The 21223-nt window shown below is 41.9% G+C and overlaps 1 long non-coding RNA gene across 1 annotated transcript in view; it reads right to left on the bottom strand.

Annotated features, from left to right (window-relative positions):
• The window catches only part of LOC309646347, a 474351-nt gene that overhangs the window by 252916 nt on the left and 200212 nt on the right, over positions 1-21223 (bottom strand). The window lies entirely within an intron of this gene.

The raw sequence follows: 21223 nt of genomic DNA on the forward strand, positions 1-21223 counted from the left end.
TTTCACCCACATGCAGAATCTTTCACTGAAAGAAACCTCCAGTAGACTCCAGTTAAACATCACAGATTGAGCTCATCCATTTATGTCCATTCCTCCCTGGAGACTCCCACTTAAATGACACTAAGGGGATAAAACGATATAAAATAGAGTGAGAAACTAGAATGAGAGAGGAGACAATAACGGATATGGTATGTCAACTAAGTTTTGAGCAGTGGAATGTGGATCAATGAATGATAACTGAAGTAACAGAGTGAAGAAAAGTAAAATCTAAGGATTCGTCAAGGGGGAATATAAATACAAATCAAGGTGATTTGAGTCACAAAGCCTCAGAAAGTGTCAGGAATTGGAGGTACCAGCTACCTCAGAAAGCATGGGCAAAGGATGTGCAGACTCCCAGATAACCAACCCCATCCTGTGGAGCCAGGCAGAGAAGGGGAGGTGAAGATTTGGAAAAATTGAATCAAGAAATGTCGAGCTCAGAGAATGGTGGGCATGTGAGTCATGAAAAGAGAGGGATTAAGTGAAAGTCAGTATACTGAATGGAGAGACTGTCCAGCCCTCTTTCTCTGGGCTCCTGGAATGCTGGCAGCCAGGATTATACCTCCAGATAGAAGAAGATTAGGAGAATCTTCCAGAAAGAAACAGGAGGGACCAGGAAAAAATAATGACAGATACTAAATTTAGGATTATCCCAAGAGAATAGCTTGATCCATGAGGGTGAAATTCTTTCATAAATTTCAGTTGATGAATCCCATGCACAGATCTTCCAATCAGTGTGTGTGTGTGTGTGTGTGTGTGTGTGCGCTTTCACTCAAATATTAATGCATGTAAAGGGTAGTCAGCCCCTTGAGAAAAGTCTTCAACATGGGAAAAAAATGAAAAAACACACAGTAAAATGGAACTTGAGAAAAACAGAGGTAATACAGGAAGCAGAAGAAAACTTCAAATAAATGGTAGTTAAGAACTTCACAGAAATTAGAGAAAATATATCATCAATGCAACAAGAGAAGGATGCTATGAAAAATGAGCTGTAAGAGAACAAGAAACAGCTCTTAGAAATTAAAAATATTAAAGCTGAGACAAACTTTAAAAAGCATAATTGATAGAGAAAGATCAGGAAATTTCTAAGAAAGTAGGAACAAAAGTCAAAGAGATGTAAATTAGAGCAGATTTTAGAAAACTAAAGGAACAGTTCAGAAGCTGTATATATAACTACCAGAAATTGCAGGGAGAGGAAAGAGAAAATGGCAGGGGGGGCGATTATCAGAGAATGAATGCTATAAAATTGCCCAGAAGTGAAAGATATGAAGCTCTGGGCTATAGAGATTTACTGAGTACTCAATAAAATAAAATTTAAAACTCATTATAAAGCACATCATTTTTAGATCACAGAATGCTGAGGATGCAGAGATAATCCTGCAAACTCGAAGGGAATAATCAAGGGTCATATGAAAAGGATTAAGAATAAGGAATTGACATTGGATTTCTCAACAGAAATAGTAGAAGCTAGAAGACAAAAGATCCACGCTCTCAGAATTACAACCTAGAATTTATTATCTACTCAAACTATTACTCAAGAGTGAGGATACAGTGAAAACTATTTTCAGACATGCAAGGACTCAAACATTTACCTGAGAAAGCTTTTGGAGATTGTGACTTTCTGAAAAAAGAAAAAAAATCAAGAAAAAGGAAAATATGGAAGCATGAAAACGGGGTTCAACAGAGCAGAGAAGTTAAAGTCCCAAGAGGTGGTGAAGGATAGGAAGGGTGTAGGTGATGTAGGGTGACAGTTATGTAGCAGATCTGGAGAGCACCCAGTCCATATTGGAGAAGGTGGCACAGGTTTCCTTAGGGGGTACCTCCTAGATAAAGGATGGATAGCTTACTAATGAATTTATCACAGTAATTTTTTGGAGTTCTGGTGAATGTTTTTGAAAAGAATTCATATTGGGTGTGTAGAAAATGAGTCAAAGAGGAATAAAGGCAATAACTTTGGAAAAAACTACACCTGTATGAGGAAGAAATTGAATCGTTGTACCTCTTTGGCTTAACCACCACAATGATGCACATGCTGATTATGGATTTAACCCAAAAATGTGGCACCACTGAATTGGCAGGATGTGAGTGCGTCTGGGGAGAGAGAGAGAGACAGACAGAGACAGAGACAGAGACAGAGAGAGACAGAGAGAAACATCTTCCAATACCATTAACAGGATGTTAAAATTAATAGATTAAGAAACAACAGTGTAAGCATGGTTTTTTTTTTTAGAAATATGGAGGGAAGCTGCCAGGAATGGCTAAAAATTAAAAGTTATTTCCTCTAAGGAGCAGTAATTAGCCGGGGTGGGGGGAAGAAGGAGTGAGGAAGGAGACTGTTATTTTTCATTTAATCCTTCTAATACTCTGACTTTTTGAACTGTAAACACATGATACTTTGGTAAGGTAACAGTAAACATTAAATTTAAAAAAGAAGACCTCTGAGAACAGGATCTGGTCACCGGTATTTGAGGGTGAAATGTTGGTGAGACACACCCCATTCAGTTTTTACATTCAACACTCATTGAACACCAGTTTTGTGCCAGACTCTCCATTACATATGACGTCTTGTAGTCGTCCTGTCAACCCTTTCATGTAGGCACTTTCGTCCCCAATTTGCAGGAGCTGAGACTCAGGGAAATTAACCCCGTGAGTAAATCTCAGAGTTAAGCACACATTTGTCTGACCCCAAAATCATGCTTTTCCCATCAGCCCAGGTTGCCTTTCTGTAGTTTGTGCCTATTTATGCTCCAGACTCACCATAAAATAACATAATTTTAAATCTAGAAGGAGTCTTACAAATCATCTTGTTCAAAGCATTTCATTTTATCGGTGGGCAAATTGAAGTTCTGTCACTTACATGGTCATTAGCAGCTGACCTGGCCCAGTTTCTACAACTTGTCTTCATCTACATGATACTGTCAACATTGTGGGAAAAAGTCAGGAAATTAGGACTCCTCCAGTGAACAGAAATCACAGCTATTTATTTTTCCCCAAGAATAGCCATACCTGGCTATTTCAAAAAGAGAAGAAAGTGAAATTCCCACAATAGGAAATTTCCAGGACCCAGCAGTCCAGGTATGCCAGCCACAGTCTTGCTTTCTCCCTATATAACATCCTGGAGAAGTCCTCATAATCTTCATGAAGTGACATGTGGCCTCATCCTTGGGAATGAGGGTCTCTAGGGAAATAGTCACCTGCTCTTTCTAGAGGGGTTTCCTGTCACAGGTCAAAACATGCACCCCATTACAGAATCTTGGAGCAGAAGAGGTCCAAAGTGAGGCAACTAAAAAAAATCTAACTTTTATTGAGCACCGACTGTGTGCCAAGAACTGTGCTAAGAACTTTATATTCATTATCTCATTTTATGTTTGGAGCAACTCTGTAAGTACAGTTAGTACTCCCATTTGACAGATATGAAAAGTAAAGCTCAGAGAAGCTAAACTTTTAAGAAGGGTCAGGGCTTGAATGAAGCCCAGATTGCTTGACACCAGGCCTCTTGCTTTTCAGTGCTATGCTATACAGTCGATTCCTTTTTCTATCACTCAAGGTACCTCTGAAACAAAGCAGACCAGTTGGAAGCAAACATCAAAGTCAATGAAGTAGAAACAGCACTCTGCTTGTGCTGTGACTTTTGCCTAGAGCATCCTCGGTCCCTGGACTTCCTGACTTCCAACATGCTACCTTAATCTTTTGCCTGATTATTTCCCATTAATCCTTTCAGACTGGCTTTGGACATCATCTTCTCGGGGGTCTTCTTCACACCCATTAGCCCATCTTCTCACTCATCAACTCTTGTCATTTATGATCATATTTTGTCATCATTCATTTTTGTACCTCTTTCCCACCAAACAAAGATTGCTGCAAGGGCTAGAACAAGTCTTAAACATTGTTGTGGTCCTTGGTGGGCTGAATATTATCTTACTTCCCCAAAGAAGTCCGTGTCCCAATCACAGCAACCTGTGAGTGTGTTATTTCACATAGCAAAAGAGATTTTGTGAATATTGAAATGTGGAGACTACTGGATTATCCAGATGGGCCCAGTATAATCACAGCATCCATATAAGAGGAAGGCAGGAGAGTCAAGAGTCAGAAAATGGAGACATGATGATGAAAGCAGAGGTTGGAAGATTCCATGGCCTCTAGAAGCTAGAAAAGGCAAGGCAACGGACTCTCCCCTAAATCCAGCGTAAGAAACACAGCCCTTCTGACACCTTGACTTTAGGACTTCTGACCTCCTGAACTGTAAGCTTCAAGCTACTAAGTTTGTGATAATTTGTTACAGCAGCCAAAGGAAACTAATACACAGCTCTAGGGCTTAGATAGTACCTGACACATAGTAGGAACTTAATAAATATTTCTTCAATGAATGAATGAGCCATTTGTAATGCAGTGTGTGTCTATCCCATAGACATCCCTCTATAGGTAAAGGTTTATGAGTAAGCAGTAAACAAATTGTGGGAAGGACATTGCTCTGGAAATCTGTAGCAGAGACTTTACTATTATAGCCAACCAACACTGGTTTGGGCAGCTTCTCTGTGTGTAAATCCAATAGATTTACTCTGTGACTTGGGAAAACTCATTTAATCTCTCTGAGCCTTGTTTTCTCATCTGTAAGAAGGCAAAAGTTAGTCCAGTCTTCCTCCTGACAATGAAGTTCATAAAGACAGATGATGTTATTCTGCTGGAGTACTCCTCAGAAGACAGATGCTATATAAATACTGGATAGCATTATTGTTGCATGAATAATAAATATTTAAGAAATAAATCCATGTTTTTAAAAACAAATAAAGCAAGACAACCAGAGTCACCTGTCACTTAGAGGAGGCTATGCTCTCTTCCTGAACTAAAACAGTGCTTTTAATAGCTTGACTTTTTAATAATCTGTAACTTAAAATGGAGCACATAGCTTTAGGATTAAATATTAAAATATTAAATATTAAATTGGACAGCAGAAATCCATCACATACTTGAACCTGCCTGATTTACTCAGGGCCTCCTAAGTGCTCTAAGAAATCTAAGCAGTGTTTATATCCACTGAGGTCATTTCTTTCTTTATTTCTTTTTTTTGCCAGGCACACAGGCACCGTAGACATCTTTTTATTCATTAATCTTGAAGAGTTGAATAAAATAGACCAAATACTAGCATCTGCACTTGAAACAGCCTATGTAGCATGATGAATCTAGAGGTTACATTTTATAGACGTGACCAGTTATTCTGAATGAGGGAGTGGGGCATGCTTTGTCTCCTTGGTCCATGCCTGTTTCTTTTTGACTCCTTATGACAGCAGCTTTATGAAGCCCGGGTTTCAACCCTGGGCCTGATCTTTGTGTACATTTTGACTGCAGCAATGGTCTAACAACCCTCTGGGTGTCATCGTCATCGGAGCTCTAGTACTCAACCAAAACCCTGAGAACCCGTTTACTTGATTGATGAAGTTGGGTTTCTCTACACAAGGAAAACAGCTTTGAAGTTTATCTTCACTCTATCTGCTTCCCTTGTCTGAGTGTCAAACCCTTGTTCAGACATTCAAAGCCTTCTGTCATTCAAAATACATTCCTGGGAAATGAGTTGATGCTAGTCATTTGCAATTTGTTCTTTAGGTAAACCATGTAGTGAAAAGACAGAGAGACATAACTCTACTGTTTAGCTGGATGAACTTGAGCAAGTTTTTTCACCTTTGAAACTATTTCCTTGTCTGTTAAAGAGGATGGGTTAATTAATTGTGATAGTGTTTACATTGGTGGTGCATTACCATCCACAAGTTTGGAGGTATAAATTGAGTCACGTTGCCTCTAGTGATCAGATTAACATCACCTCAACCCCAGTGCTGGCTTGGCACTAGCTCCTCTGAGCGTGTATTTGGAGGGTGTACATAGTTGGAGGAGGAAGAAGGAGAAAGTGTCTCTTCCTAATGTGATGCTCAACCACAGTGGCTTCACGCTTTCCTAAGGCTGGATTCTTAATTACAGGTCTTCAATTTATGTGCACATGCAGCCAAAAATCCAAAATATTATAACTATAATGCTCAGAGGGCTGGGACTCCTGAAGTTTCCAGGCTCAGCCACAATCTGTATGCAGATCAGCTCCTATGACTGTTGAGATCTTGGCATTGAAGCTGAGACCAATGCCACCTCATCTGTGACAATTTTCCTGGCTCCTTGAGATCACAGTTGCCTATTTTTCCTCTGAATTCTTTAGTTAGCTAATTCACCCGTTTCAATCTGCCTGTGCACAATACCTTTATATCTCTCATATTGTTTCATAGTGCTGGAGCTAAGCAAGCAACACTAACAATAGAAACAACATTAAATAAATGGACAGTTATTTTCACATGTTAGACTTTGGACAGGCTCTCTACGTATGTTATTCATTACAGATATTTATTGAGCAAATATCCAAGTATCTAGTACTGTCCTAGGTGTAGAAGATGCAGCACTGTGCTATACAATATATCCGTGTTGCTTATCTATATTATACATAGTAGTTTGTATCTCTTAATCCCATACCTGTACCTTGCTCTTCTCCACTTCCCTCTCCCCACTGGTAACCACTAGTTTGTTTCTGTATCTGTGAGTCTCTTTCTGTTTTTCTACATACATTTGTTTTTTTTTTTTTAGATTCCACATAGAAGTGATATCATACAGTATTTGTCTTTGTGTGACTTATCTCACTAAGCATAATATTTTCTAGATCCATTTACATTGCTTCATATGGCAGAATTTTATTATTTTTAATGAGTAATTTTCCATTGTACGTATATACCACATCACCTTATCCATTCATTTGTTGATGGACACTTGAGATGCTTCCATAGCTTGACTATTATAAATAGTGATGCTACAACATTGGGGTGCATGTATCTTTTTGAATTAGTGTTTCCGTTTTTTCTGGATATATACTCAGGAGTGGAATTGCTGGATCATATGGTAGTTCTATCTTTAGTTTTTTGAGAAACTTCCATACTGTTTTCCATAGTGGCTGTACCAATTTACATTCCCACCAACAGTGTACAAAGGTTCTCTTTTCTCCACATCCTTTCCAACATTTGTTATTTGTAGACTTTTTGATGATAGCCATTCTGACAGTTGTGAGGTGATATCTCGTTGTTTCGATTTGCATTTCTCTAATAATTAGTGATGTTGAGCATCTTTTCATATGCCTGTTAGCCATCTGTATATTTTCTTTGGAAAATTGTCTATTCAGGTCTTCTGTCCATTTTTTGATTGGGTTGTTTGTTGTTGTTTTTTTATATTGAGTTGTATGAGCTGTTCATATATTTTAGATATTAACCCCTTGTTGGTCATATAGTTTGCAACCATTCCGTAGGTTTGTCTTTTTGTTTTGTTGATGGTTTCCTCTGCTGTGCAAAAGCTTTTAAGTTTAATTAGGTCCAGGTCCTTTACATATGTTATTCATTAGCAGATATTTATTGAGCAAATACCCAAAGCATCTAGTACTGTCCTAGGTGCTGAATATGCAGCATTAAGACATGCCTAGTTCTTGGACCATATGTTTTTGATCAGCCATGGCAGATTACATTTGATGGCCTGCTTTTGTATGGCCCATGTACTAAGAATGTTTATTTTATTTTATTAGTTTACATTTTTAAAAAATAAAAAAAGAAAGAGAATATGCAACAGAGATCTCACGTGGCACACAAAGACTAAAATATTTACTATCAGGCCCTTTAAGAAAATGTCTGCTGACCTCTGATGATCTCATTTTATCTTCCCAACCTATCCTGTCAGACAGATTTTTCAGTATATGCATTACTTATGAGGAAACCGAGGCTCAAAGAGGTGAACTTTCTTTTCCAAGATGATTCAACTAATAGTTTTCTAAGGTGGCAGTTCAGACTAGGATATCTTTGGCTTGTCTGAGGGACTAGTGTTGAAATCTTAGCTCTGCCCAACTCAACTAGGAAACCCCTTCTTCTCCTGCCACCATGTTCTTTCTGAAATACTATTAATCCACTGTAGAGGAATGGGGAAATAGTGTTTTAAAAATGTCAGCCCTTGATATTTCAAGGAAAGTGACTTTCAGGATAAGGTAGAAAGAGTGGTGGTCTTCAGAATTAGGAACCTTGGTTTTAGTCCTCTTTGGGCCTCTGAATCTCCAAGCATAAAATATAGCAGTTGAATTATTTGACTTTTAAAGTAACTCCCAACCTGAAAATTCTTTCCAGGGATATGGATCCTTTATTCCAATTGGATTGTACACATTTCTCTTTATCTCTACCATGGCCATACTGAATAATGATTAAATATTTAATTTAAATTTTTTATATTAGGAAAGTATAAAGTCCTATCCATATCTCTAAAAAGTCTCTGTTTTCTGCAGAGGCAGTGATATAATTAAGGGAATGGGCTTATTTTTAGAAAAGCGTCTCCAAAGTGCTTGTGATTGGTGCACGTTTTAAAGGCATGGCTGTAAGCTGATTGTGGAATCCTGATCTCCTGTGGAAACAGGGCTTAGAACAAATCGATATGTACATGATTTTACTCTGCAGATGACACTGTCTTAATTTGGTTCAGTAGACATTTATTGGGCATTTACTATGTCCCTAGTGTGGAGTTAGGTAGTAGGGATAAGATATGAACTCATAGACCTTGACTTCAGTCTGCTTACTGCCTGGTAAGGAAGAAATCTTTAAATGACGAATTGCAATTCAATGTGTTAAAAGGAGCCTGTGTGCAGGGAGCATGGGTTGCTCACAGAGAAGCGATGGTTGTCTTTGTTGGGTGAAAAGGGGTGGTTGGCCAGGAATAGTTTGGTTCATGGGCCAGAGACACACTCAAAGGAGGACAAATGGAAAGTGAAGCTATTATAAAGATGCAGAGAGAATCTCACTGCAACAAATGCAAGAGGCATCATGGAAACTGTAAAACCACCATGAACCCTCGTTCTATCTCTCTGACTACATCATCTCTTCTGTCTTTAGTCCAGCTTCTCTTCTCATTCATCTACTTATATATTGGTCTACAGAACCTTCTGGCTCGGCCTGTACTTGCATCTCCGAGCCTCAATTCCAGATACCCAGGAGAGAGAGAGGTGATTGGTTCAACTAGGGTGATGTGCCTTCTCTGTTCTCGTTAGCTGAGGCCCAGGAGAAGGGTCATCAGTTAGCTACTATGGGCTTTGGGCAGGGTAGATTTTTTTAAATCCACTGTAGGGAAGGAGGAATTGGTGGAGGAGTCACTACCTGGGGTCCCTGTGCCACTGGGTTTTTAGCATTAGACTAGCTCCTAAACTGTAAAGATAGCGGGGAAGAAGTGGTTTATACTCATCTACGTGTTTGTGCACAAACTTAGAAGTTAACTGTGTAACAGTTTGGAATGACCAAATTCTGGCAAGCCCAGGGCTGAGGAAATTCCTTTTTGCCATTTGGTGATGATGGGACTCAGCATGGCTACCCACTGCAGTGGAAAAATGGGATAGATCTCAAGTAGTCTGAGACTGTTTAGAAGCTCTTGTTTTGTTCATAACACAGTATAGCATAGATTGCACTGTGCTATTGTGAATTCAGTTGGTTATTAATTGAGCATCTATTATTTTCAAAACACTGCAAGGACTATAGGGAGAACAATATGGAGACTATCATATTCTCTTAGAAGCTGTTATGAAAACCTCACTTGAACAGAATATAGTAATTGTTTAGAAGAAAACTTTGACAAGTGATTTGGGCAACAGTAGATGCTCCAGGAAATAGAAAAGAGGAGATGTCAATGAAGTTGGGGGCTCTTTAGGAAATGAGAGAGAGAGAAACACAGTCTCCAGACAGTATGGGTGAGTGGACTTTGGTCAAAAAAAGAGAGATTTTAGGTTGCTGGATTTGGAGTGCAATGTAAAATCTTATTTCCCCAATGGAATCTTCAGTAAATTTTACATTATTCACTAGTGCATTTATGAGAATAAATTCTTTTCAGGGTCCTTTAAGAGGACATAATAGGGCAGCTCATATCTAGAGTACCTAAGTATGGAAAAATGCATGGACCCAGTTCTCAAGTTGTTTACAATGCATGGGTGAATGTCATCAGCCGAGGAGAGTGACTTTGGATTTTCTGGTTATCTGTCAATCTTATAAGTTAGCAAAGCATCAAAACATCACACCACTTGGGTATGGGACCATCCTAAGATCATCAGAACACAAAAGTGTTGACTACCTGTTTTGAACTATACACTGTTTTTGTGTTGGGAGCACAAAGTGGAAAAATACAAAACCCTTGCCCCCTAGGGACTCATAGTTTATTGGTGAAAACAGACATATAAGCATGTAAAAATATGACACAAAATGAATCATTATACCATAATTGAACTTCTGTAAAGGAAGACTCTTCAACAAACATTGACACATTCCAAGGGCAGCAGAAATTCTGAACCAAGAGCCCTGAACTCAGAAAGCCCCCTGTTGTGTGATGATTAGTGGACATTTCTGACAGCATCGCTATTAGCGCTATTGATAACACTTGGGAAAGGTCAAGTTTTGCAGAGACTTTCTGCCCACTAAGAATAGCAAGGAATCGATCGATTCTGAGCATAAGAACAATGTCAGGACCCAGATGGAAGTGCAGTTGTTATCACTGGGAAACTCTCCTTCCCTCAAATAAAGACCCTGGAAAATCCATGTCAACATCCTCTAGTTAGACTCTGACTCGTTGAGTACCTTGAATCCCCAGCTTTTCAATGGCGAGGTCTTTTACACCCTTAGTCTGCACTCAAAGGCTGATCCTTAGAAAGTCTTTATTGACCACTTATTGAAGTAAGGTAACACCCTTCCCCCGTCACTGCACTAACATCACTCTATTCATTTCCTTCTTAGCACTTGGCATAATCTGAAGTCATCTTGAATATTACTGGGTTGCCTGTTTACCCCATGGATTGATTCTTCAGTACATTTCACATTATTCAATGATGCATTTATGAGTGTAAATTCTTTTCAGGATCCTTTAAGAGGATATGATAAGGTAGCTCATATCTAGACTACCTAAGTATGGAAAAAAATGTGTGGACCCAGTTCTCAAGTTGCTTATGATACCTATCTTCTGGCCCCCTCCTCATCCCCTTCTAGGATAAAGGCAAGCACTATGATTGTCTTGTACACAGAGTAGAGGCTAACCCAGATTTCACTTTTGTGTGAGTCAGAGAAAACTGCCCTCTCTGAACAGATGGATGAGAAAACATCACACTGTCTTGGCAGACACAGTCACACGAGTTCACACCTCCACAAGTAGATTCCAGCCCCTCACTTGCCTTCTGTGTGCAGTACAAGAATTTCTAAAACACAGGGGACAGCTCTGCTTGTCCATTACCATTTGGGATGACCTGTGGCAAATAGTAGGTGTTCATTAATATTTGGTGAATGAATGAAGTGCCCCAAGATCTACCAAACACTCCATGTTATACAGCGATATTCTTCTAGGGAAGCCTTTTGAGACCCAGATTGATTCCCTGACAGATCAGGTAGGGCCCATAAGAGGCTCTCACCTGGAACACAGCGGTATTTCAACAGCACTGTCACCAGCTGAGGATGACCTCTGTGACCTTCTGATATTTCATAAATGCACCAGCCTCAGGGGCTCCACCTAAGTACTGTCAGCCTTGTTCTTGCCCACTGACTTTACAGTGTTCTGTATGCAGCCAGGTTGCGGGGATTGAAGCCTTCTAACCGAGCACCCCTTACCAGAGGTCCTGTAAGCACTGGCAAAGCCAGTCTCCCACCTTTTAAAAAGCAGAATCAAAATCTCATCAGGGACTCTGGCCGATGCATGGAACCAGGCCTGTGGATCTGCCACAGATGGAGATGTGAGGGAACTTTGCAAAGTAAAGAAAAACTCACGTTGCTTCCCTAAATGAAAATTTCAAATAAGAACACGGCTTGGCAGTTCATTCCCTGCAGAATTAACCTTTGTTTCTCTGCAGGCTGCTTCTAAGAATATGCATCGTGACTAAAAGGAAATGGGAGAGAGCTTACAAAATGGCTTGTGTGTTTACCGCAAAGGAGGAAAGGCTGAAATGAAAGTGAAGTTGAAAAGGAGGCTTGTTTCTAACTAACCCAGCCTCTAGACAGGAGTCAGATGCAAAAGCAGTTACCATAGACATGAATTTGAGGCCCCATTCATAGATGTGCAAATGCCACTCTTTCACCTGCCGTTTCTTTAACTTACTCCTGACAAAGGATAACAAAGTTCTAGGGGCTGGAAGACAATCACAGAGATCATAGTCTAATTTCTTCTATTCTTTAGGAGTCAATTTGGATCCTCCTCCTGGAAGCCTTCCTAGATTTGATAAGTGCCCTTCCTCTGTGTCCCCATAAAACCCTATGAGTTTCTTTGTTATTGAATTTGTCACATTGTAGTATAGCTATCTGTTCATGTGTCTAAGACAGCGGTATTTTATTTGACTTAAAAAAATCTTTCAAGTCATATACTTAGCACAATGTCTGGAATAAAATGACTTCTCAGTAAGTTCTTAATGAAACAGTCAATGGACTGTTCTATTAACGGTGGTTGCTTATTGAACTCATACTATTTGTCGTCCCTTTGCCACACACTAAGACAGTACACAAGAAATAAACACATGGTAATAACAGTGGTAGCTATCATTTTGAGTGTCTGTTATGAGTCAGGCACTCTGCTAATTGCTTTACAAATAGTTTTCTTATTAATACCTTAAGGCAACCTTATGACCTTCTGATTTCATTAATCAGACTGAGACCCAGAGAGAGGAACTGACTTTCCTCCAAAGCCACTCAGCCATTTGAACCAATCTCCAAATCCCCTGATCCTCACTCTACAGTAGGTGGCTTCTCGGACCTTAAAAAGCACGTACGAGAGGAAGGTGGGGGTCAAAAGTACAACGCACTTGATGTATTAGAAAATCATTAACTGCCACACTGTTGAAATGGAGAAACAGGAATCAGTGCAGCAAGAGTCCTCTGTGGACTGGATTAATCATGGAAAGACTTATGAGGGTCTAGGATCAGACTTGAAGTAAAAATGGGATTAAGAGCTTGGACTTTGGAACTGGACAGAACCTGGGACTGCATTCTGACTCTGCTACTTAAAAGCTGTGAGAATTTTTGGAATTTGCCTTTTGAGCCTCTCCACACCTATACTTAAAAGAGACGTAACAACTGGTATGAGTTAAGAAAGCTTTCATATGCAAGTAACAAACATTGATGAAAAATGGCAATCACGATGAGAAATTGGGTAAAATATAAGGACACATATGCATCTCCAGGTTTGTTCAGCAACTCAGTGGTGTTGTCAAGGACCCAGGCTCTTTCTCTATATTTACCATTCTCAGCTGTAAGCATCTCATCCTCATGTGCATGAGCAAAAGATGGCTGCCACAGCACCAGTCATCACATCCACATTCAAGGCTGTAAGAAGGAGGAAGGGAGGTGTCCACAGGACTTGTGTCCCTTTTGTCAGGAACGTAAAGCCCTCCCAGACACTACTCTTTAGGAATTTCCCCCGTTACATTTCACCAACCAGAACCGAGTCACGTGTCCACTCTGAGCTGCAGGGAGAATGAGAAAGCAGCTACCTGGTTTGTTTTCATTCTCTCTATAGTGGGAGTTGAAGATACAAGGGTTGGGGCTGGCTTTGGGGATAGCCAAACAAGAGAGTCTGCCATACCTACCTCACTGGCAGTTTAAGGAACAAGGGGAGACCACAAGTAAAAGGGCAGTAGAACTTTCATAGTAAACAGCAAGAACATGCTGCTATGAAAAACTGCTGGACAAAATATGAGTAAATTTTGAATATTTTACTTCATTCAAAGATGAAAAGCTAGGTAGAGGGATTTGGACTTTGCTCTAACAACTATCATGACAATGGTACCTACTAAATGCCAAGTGGATAGGAGACTCTCTATCCACTGTATCATTGAACACTTCTAAGTACCACTATTATTATTTCCCTTTTCAGATAAAGAAATGAGAGGTGAGGTAACTTGACCAAGGTCCACATTTAGAAAGTGGTTGAGCCAGTAGTTGAGCCCAGGCAGTTGGACTCCAGGTACTGTGCAAGGTCTTGATCCTTGAGTGATGAAGTGGGACCATGGGATGGGCTGTCCCAACAAGGTGGACTTGTGTGAAACGGAAATGCAGAAGTGAGAAGGGCAGGAGCTAGGATTCCATTCCCACCTCTCATTGCAGTGGAATGCTCGTTTTAAATCATTGCCCTCTTTCCTGAGGGCAGAAAGGTATCCAGTTTTTCCTCAGTTATGAAATGAAGGCCAACAGACCAACAAAAGTGACTTGCTCAAATCAGGAAAGAACACAAAAGGCGACCGCCATAGGAGGCCCTAACTGGGTCCCCTTCCTGCCGGAGGACAAGTCAACTGGATGACATCTAAGGCTCAGGTCATTTTCCCTTGTCTTCTCCCCTCCTCCTCCCTTCCCCTCCCTCCTGGTCCCTTCTCTTGGATTGATGTAGGTCAGGCTTCACAAGGAAACAGTCATGATGAGTATAACAGGAGCAAGGATTTCTTACAGGAATCAGACTTCACAGACCTGCATGAGGAGCTGGGGAATGAAGGCCTGGAAAGGGGAGCTGGAGCATCAGAAAAAGTTGGAAAGTCACTAACCAGTGTGCCCAAAGTACTAGCCAAACAGGAGACTTGAAGCACACCCAGTGGAAGAGGGGGAACCAGCCGACTCAATGGCTCCCTCTCTGTGAGTCAGCAGCCAGACACCTGGCTAGGCGGCCGGTCAGCAGGGCCAGCGGTCAGGCAGACAAGCTCAGTGTGGCACAGAGGAGAGTGAGGACAAGCCCGAGCCTCCCAAGAACATCTGTGACTGTTCCCCAGCGTGTTGGACCCAATGACCTTCTCGGTGTAATGGCTGCTGCTTAAACCCTGCCTTCAAAATCCCACAGATTCTTTTTTTGGACAATTTTAAACCAGAACCCCGCGGGGTAGGGGATTCTGGGAAATATGGTTGAAACATAGTTGTCAACTTACACAAGGAGACAATGGCACAAACACATTCAGTCACAGACATAGTCAGGGATCCAGGTCCAGATGAAATATTAATCAGCCTGACTTGTTTCCAGCCTTTAGGACCCTGTTCCTACTCTCCTAATCTTCTCTTCAAGAAGCTGGAGGAGAGGCAAGGAATGGGTGTTTTTTGACGTCAGCATGTTCCAGTCGAACCTCTCACTCTCTTTTCCTTTTACTTTCTATGGACACACTGTTCCGTTAGTTCCTCCAACACGCTGAGTTCTTTCCTACCACGGGAACTTTGCACATGCTGCTCACTTCCCCTCTCTTGCCTTCCAGCAGCTTCTTTGTCAGATCAATTCCTATTTGTCCTGGTTAAGTGCCCTCATAGAATCTTCTGTTTCTCCTTTATAATTCTTGAATCACCATCAAACTTTTTAAAAAAGTTTCTAGTGCCTTTCTCCCTAACATGTAAACCACATGGAGGCAGGACTGTGCCCGTCCCATTCAGCACTGTAGCCCAGTGTCTAGCCCAGTGCCTAGCACACAGTAGAATCTCAATAAATACTTGTGGAAAGATTAGGTAAGTGAATGGATAGGTGAGTGAAAAAATGAATAAATGAGCATACGGGGAATCTATTTAAGGTGAGCATCATGATGATTCTCCTCAAAAAATGCGATAGGATGGGCTGGCACATAGACAGGAAAGGTATTGTAATCTATGTTGCTCTGGAGATTTGAACCCATGTTGTAGGGCAGTGATGGCTGCGATTTGGATTTAGTGTAAGGAAGAACTTTCTAACAGTGAAGCTGCCCTCTGTAGAACAGTGAGTTCCCTTAAGGTGTTCAAGCCAAGCCTGGAGAATTTCTTGCTCAGGGATATTGTAGAGGAATTCATGCGTCACGTGCACATTTAAGACTGTGGGAGACCCGCCCTAATGCTGAGTCTTTGGTTTTATGTGGGTACCCTCACAGTCGAGCATAAGGGTTAACAGCCAGGCTTTGGAACCATGAAGAGAAGGATTCAATTCCCATTACGCCTCTTACCAGCTAGGTGACCCCAGGTCAGTGATTTCACGTCTGGGAATCTGAGATGATGTTAATCAACTGGGGTTGATGTGAGGATTAACTTGATATCATGAGGAGTGGAAAGCACCAAACTCCTGCTTGTAGATTATTCATGCTCTTAGACAAACGTCCCCATGATGAGCTTTGGATGATAGGGAAATAATACTACTTGCCACCACCAAGATCACCACCAACAATAATGATGATGCTGGTCAAAGGGTATAAGCCTTAAGCTATAAGATGATTAAATTCTGAGGGTCTAATACACAGCATGGTCACTCTAGTTAATAATACTGTTGCAAACATCCTTGAAATTTGCTAGGGGAGTAGATCTTAAGCCTTCTCACTGCACAAAAGATTGGTAACTATGTGAGGTGATGGATGTGTTAATTAACCTGATTGTGGTAATCATTTTGCAAAGTATATGTATATCAAATCATCACATTACACACTTTAAATATATACAGTTTTGTCAATTATACCTCAATAAAGCTGCAAAATTTTTAAAAAATTAATAGTACATATTTAATAATATTAATGGAGTACCAACTCTGTACCAAATATTGTACAAGCATTGTGTTGTGTTCAGCAGTCTACATGCATCTCATTTAATCCTCCCCAAACCCTAGGAGCTATGCAGCTCCTCCGGTTTCTGACCCTCCCGAAGCCTCGGTTTCTTCATCTGCAAAGTGGAGAAGTACCTGTCTCATCAGGCTTTGTGAGGAATGAATGAGCTCGTCCATGCAGAGGGCTAACGGGAGTGTCTCGTGTGTGATAAGCACTGCACAAATGGAAGCGATGTCAGCATGGCCATTTCCAGACAGGTAAACAGAGGCTTAAGAGGTTCCCTCAGTCACAGCTCTAGCAAGTACAAGACTGGGATTCATGCCCAGCCTGTCTCCACTGCAGCTATAGACTGTCTCCTGAGCTGCGTCACCTTTGATTGGCCATACACATCGGTCCTGCGTGTCTGATGACACTTGCTCTGCTCAGGGTGCAAACTGCCACTCAGCCAGTCCACGCTGTCAGCCTAGTGACAGAGCAGACAGGAATTCAGAGACCTTAGCTGGACACAAGCCCAGCCGGAGCCCCTCACAGCCAGGAACAGAAGTCTTTACCGGGATTAGCTGTGCCTCAGACTCTTTGGAAGCCTGGATGGGCCGAGTAGGGGAAGAGTGGAGCAATCCATCATGCCAAATTAGTGTAATTACGTACCCTGCACGGGCCTGCTGTGAGCCCTGTGCAAAATCACCCCCAGCAAAATGGCATTTAGCTCCCTAACGGGACTTGCCTTCCATCCCTATCAGGAGCCTCTTAACAATTCCTTAACAACGATTAGAATGAAACGCCAGGGCAAGAGAGACGACAGGTGTTTTAACATGTATTTTAATAAATAAGCTAATGTTATCTGGCTCCTAGTACAGAAGTGTCTTAATAGTGTTCCAGAGACCTATCAATCAGCTTTAGGTAGCCTGAGATCTGCAGAACCCCCTCCCCTCAGGCCCTCGGTTGCTATAGCAACCCCAAACCAGGAGTGGTAGCTGTAAACTTAAAAAATATGACTTTTTCCCAGCCAGCCATGCTTCTCTATCAATACCAAAACCTTTGCCTGAATTCCAAGTGAGTGGGGGATTTTTTTTCTCTCTCCAGTCATAAGTCTGACTTGGAATCTATAGCAACCAAAATTAGACTATAAATCATTTTAATGGTGCTTTTCAGAGAATTCTTTACCGAATCAATTCAGATCATACAAGGTGGCAAGCTTCTGAGCCCAGTCGCTAATAATGGTCATGTCAGAGATGTATGGCAGGGAAGGAAGGGATTGGGGCAGATCCTGTTGCAGTTAATCTCTTTGATGATTGGCCACCAGACTTCAGCTGTATCCCTCCCTGGCGTCCTCTCTCCATGAGCTGCCTTAGACTCGCCAGAAATAACAGAATCTGATAATTTCTGGGCTTCTTCAGCACGTGGAACTGGTCACGAGAGAGTACAACCTAGTAGTCAGGAATGCAGGCCACTACACCAGCTCTAGGTTTGATCTAATACTAGGTATCTGAATTTGGAAAGTGATGTAACAACTTCTTTAAGCTTCGGTTTCCTCATCAGAGAAATGGGAAGAATGATAGTGCATCTCTTCTATGCTCTTTGTCAGGATTAGAGAAATATTTGCCAAGCACCTAGCAGGGGCTTAGAATATAGTAATGCCCAAAGAATGTTTACTATTATTTTAAAAACATAGGGGGTAAAATATTAACAGTTATTGAATCTAAGTGGCATGCATTGTACTAACCTTTCAACTTTTCTGCATGTTTAGGAAAATTTTATAATAAAAGTTGGATGAAAAGAAATGTAGAGTCAAAATAGCAATAGAATGGACTTGACTTTCAATTCCTCAAATATTGTACTGAAAGCTTGCCATGTGCCAGGCACTGTGCTGGATGCTAAGATCACAGATATGACCGACAGGGGAGGTCCCTGTCCCCATGGAGCTAGCATTCTAGTGGGAGAGACAGGGGGTAAACTTAAGGACCTTGTACACTATGGGAGAATTATTCCCCGGGTGGCAAGCAAAGGCACTTTAAGAGCACAGATGGGGGGCAAAGAACTCAGGCTGGGGGCAGACGTTCTTACAGTGAGACTTGGAGGATGAGAAAACAGGTGGGTTAGCTAAGCAAAGCGGCGTTGGGTAGGCAGGCTAACGCTGGTAGCAGACGGACCAGTGTGTATCAAAGCCTTTGGTATGTTTGAGGACCCGAAAGAATGCCTTCCCTTCGCAGCCCTGCCCAAATCTGCCAGTCCGTCAAGGTTTCATTTTATTCCATTTTATTCAATCAACATTTACACTGTCTGCTCTTTTCCAGTCCTCTGTGCTAGGCTCAGGGGATTGAGTTGAATGGACAAAGGTCATATTTGGCCCATGAGCTATAATTTGCTGGTACCAACTTTAGAGCATCTCTGGTACCACCGATGTATCCCTCCGTGAGTCAAGAGGGTTGGTCTTCTGTACCTCTGTATCCATCAGCCATTGGCTGGGCTGCTTCTGGGCAGATGAGGTGAGAGAGTGTAATTGCTAATGCAAGGTAGCTTCTATTAGCTTCGGGCAATTTTCCATATAAGGGGGACAGCGGCAAGCCATTAGCAGCCAACATTCATGGCAGCTAGTGCAGCGGTACAGTAAAGGGGATGCAGGTGGGGCAGGCATAGCATTTACTCCTGCCTTCAGTGTTCCAGGCGCAGGGTGCATTGAGCTCATGGCCACGCCCATTCATTTATGTATCTTCCAGCTGCTTTCCTGCTGCAACAGCAGCGTTGGGTAGTTGTACAGAGATCATATGGCCTGCAAAGCCTCAAATATTTACAGTCTAGCCCTTTACAGACAAAGTCTGCCAACCACTGCTATAGAGTCCACCCCCCGTGGGTCAGACAAAGGCTAGACTCTACCTGGGGCCACAGTCGTGCTCTGGTCTTTCTCCTTCCCTATTCTGTTTTACTTCCTCCCTTTGAGATGTTTTTTGAAGAGTTCTCCCTCAATAAATGCCCCCACTTCTCTGTCTCAGCCTCTGCTTTGAGGGACCCTACCTAAGATGCAGAATATAATAAACATTTGCTGAATGAATGAATGCTTTCCTGAGTTGCATGGAGAAGATGACAGGAGATGGATCAACACGTGAAGAAGTGTGCCCAGAACAGGCTGGAGAATTATCTAAGAGCAGAGAGGAAGGAGGCTGGGATGGATTTTACCCACCCAGATCTGACCTTAGCTCATACACGTACCTGGTCCCAGGACAAGAGCTGACTCACGCACGTGGCCGAGGAAGCTATTCTGTGCTACGCTGGATAAAAGAAGAAACAAATGGATGAAGGACATTTTCCAAGGCATGCATTGTACTTTCAGGAACTCCCTTCCTCTGTACCAGTTCCTTATATTTGGCACCGGAGGAGGGAGGACCTTTTATTTCGTATTCCTAGGAAGGCTCACTCATAAGTAGAGCTCCTTATTAGTGGGGAGGGGGTCTCTCAGCAGCCTTGGTCTCCCCACGCCCAGAAGTGTCCTCAGTACATTCTGATCTGGGTTAAGAAGAAGGTGACTATCAAATCTGTGCTGCATGGACGAGCCTTTTCTGAAAGGCCAGCCTTGTAGTATTGGGCACTGGCCCAACTTATAGCAAAGCAAAACTTATAGCAAAGTGGTCATTTGGCTAAAGTTCCTTGCTTAAATCTCCTGCAAGGAATTCCATCAAGAGAAAGAATAAAAGGTGGCTCAGATCTGGGGACATAATTGACCCCCTACCACCAAAATAGCATCGAAATGTATCTTAAATCCTAATAATCTATTCTGTTCACCTCAACGCAAGATGGGGAGAAAATGCTTAGAGAGCAATGTCCTGGTGAACACACCGCTTGGGAACCTCCCTTTGTGAGAGGCCGTTCAGCTCCTTTTTGTTTCCTCCATTCCTGTGACTCCATAAGGTGATTAACAGTCCTCTCCAGGGAATGGTGGTGATTTCCCATTGAGGCCCTGGGCACCTTTGCAAAATGGGCTTAAATTAGCAGCACTCCTCACCAGCACGTCTGCGAGCCCCTGCACGGCCACCAGGGCTTCGCTTCCGTTTTTTGGAGCTGCCAGCACACAGACAGTTCCTTGGAGGCGAATTCCCTTTCATTTGAAAGTATTTAAAAACAAGCTGTCAGGGAGACCACCCACGCCCTACCTCTCCGCTGCAATGCTTGTTTTCTTCCTGCATTGGTTGACCTTGTAAAGACTTCATTTGCATGGTATCCCTCCCTCTAACGGGGAAGACTTGAAAGTTCAGGGGTCCTCTGAGTGTGGATGGGGTCAAAGCAACTTCCAGATACAGGAAAAGCCCAAGCATTTCTTCTTGTCCTAGTGATGGCAATCATGACCTTAATAAACAATAATAATCACTACAGATGAAAGAGCAAACGTTCATAGCACAGGTTTAAAGAGGCACTGGGCCATAACTTGCTGTTTGTGGCTCTGATTATTATGGATGGACTTTGTTATGGGGACCCCAACACTGAATTCTATCTCGACTCTAACTTTCCACCATGTGAAAGAAATAAGAATAAGGACTTCTCGAGAACCAGTGATATGCTAGGCACTGTGCTAAGAACTTTACATATTATTTCATCCTTACTATAGACAAG

Source organism: Balaenoptera physalus, assembly GCF_965194825.1.
Source record: "Balaenoptera physalus genome assembly, chromosome: 16".
In the NCBI taxonomy this organism is placed as follows: Eukaryota; Metazoa; Chordata; class Mammalia; order Artiodactyla; family Balaenopteridae; genus Balaenoptera; species Balaenoptera physalus.